Source organism: Galeopterus variegatus, unplaced genomic scaffold, assembly GCF_000696425.1.
Source record: "Galeopterus variegatus unplaced genomic scaffold, G_variegatus-3.0.2 Scaffold3460, whole genome shotgun sequence".
NCBI classification, from domain to species: Eukaryota; Metazoa; Chordata; class Mammalia; order Dermoptera; family Cynocephalidae; genus Galeopterus; species Galeopterus variegatus.
This window is the reverse complement of record NW_007729571.1, coordinates 11,815-13,554: the sequence shown is the minus strand read 5'-3', so window position 1 is coordinate 13,554 and position 1,740 is coordinate 11,815. Positions and strand designations below refer to the sequence as shown.

The 1,740-nt window shown below is 35.1% G+C and overlaps 1 pseudogene; it reads left to right on the top strand.

Annotated features, from left to right (window-relative positions):
- Positions 1-975: 975 nt before the first annotated feature.
- The window catches only part of LOC103600781, a 2,512-nt pseudogene continuing 1,747 nt past the window's right edge, over positions 976-1,740 (top strand).

Below are 1,740 nucleotides of genomic sequence, written 5' to 3'. Positions count from 1 at the left end.
CATTCTTCATTTACAAATTCTATTCTTTTGTTTTCCAAAAAATTAAAAATCATGATAGGAAGTTTTACAATTCAAGTGTTACTTTTGGTGTAATATTACATATTGCAATAGAAGATATTTATTTACCATCTTTAATTAATTGAACTTACAGTTCTTTATATCTTTTAGGAATCTCTCCTAAATGAGTGATCAAGGAATTGTCACCAAAGGGGAATAGTAATACAAGAGAAATATTACAAACAATGATATTGGAAAAACATGAAAACCATGATATCAAAGATTTTTGCATCAAGGAAATCCAGAAAAATACGCATGTCTCTGAGTGTCAGTGGAGAAAAGATGAAAGACATTATTCAGGGGTGTGTATGATACATAAGAAAAATCTCACTGGTAGAAGAGATCGGCATGGCAGGAGGGATGTGGGAAACAATTCTATTAAAAAACAACTTGGGGCCNGCAAAGTCTTCCACCAAAAGTCATACCTTGCATATCATCAGAGAATCCATGCTGGAGATAAACTTACAAATGTAACGAGTGTAACAAAGCCTTTGGTTTGTGTTCAAGGCTTATAATCATCAGTTAATCCACAGTGGAGAGAAACCTTACAAGTGTAATGGATGTGGCAGTGTGTTTACTCGTAGTTCAAGCCTTACACAGCATCTGTTAATCCACAGTGNCTGAGCGTGGTGCTGACAACACCAAGCCAAGGGTTGAGATTCCCTTACCGGTCATCTTTTTAGGAAAAAAAAAAAAAACAACTTGGATTACACTTTCAGTCACATGTTCCTGAACTGCAGCTGTTTCAGACTGAAGGGAAAATTTATGAATGTAATCACATTGGGATGTGTGTGAACAAATAGATTTGTAGTTTTACCACCCCAAAGAATTCCTTCTAATGTCAAAACCCACATTTCTTATAAATATGAGAATAATTTTATGGATTCTTTATTATTCACACAGGAACATAAAGCACACATGAGTACAAAACATTCCAAATGTAGTGAGCCTAGAAAAGTCTTTAATCAAGGCTCATGCCTTACTGTACATCAAATAATCCGTACCGGAGAGAAATGATTTACATGTGATATATGTGACAAGGTCTTTAGTAAAAAAGCAGTTTTTGTATGTCATTGGAGAATTCACACTGGAGAGAAACCTTTCAAATGTAATGAATGTGGCAAGGATTTTAGTCATTTCACACCTTGTAAAACATTGGAGAATTCATACTGGAGAGAAACCATATAAATGTGATATTTGTGGTGAGGTCTGCAGTCAAAAATCAAATCTTGCAAGTCATCGGAGAATTCATACTGGAGAGAAACCTTACAAATGTAATGAATGTGGCAAGGTCTTCGCTCAAAATGCACACCTTGTAAGGCATCAGAAAATTCATACTGCAGAAAAGCCTTACAATTGTAATGAATGTGGCAAGGTCTTCAAAAATAGTTCACACTTTGCACAGCATCAGAAAATTCATACTGGAGAGAAACCTTACAAGTATACTGAATGTAGCAAGGTGTTCAGTCAACATTCATACCTTGCAAGTCATTGGAGCATTTATACTAAAGAGAATCTTAACAAATGTAATACCAGTGGCAAGGCATTCAGTAAAAATTCAAGTCTTGCACAACATCTATTAATTCATACTGGAGAGAAACCTTATAAATGTAATGAATGTAGCAAAGTCTTCCACCAAAAGTCATACCTTGCATATCATCAGAGAATCCATGCTGGAGATAA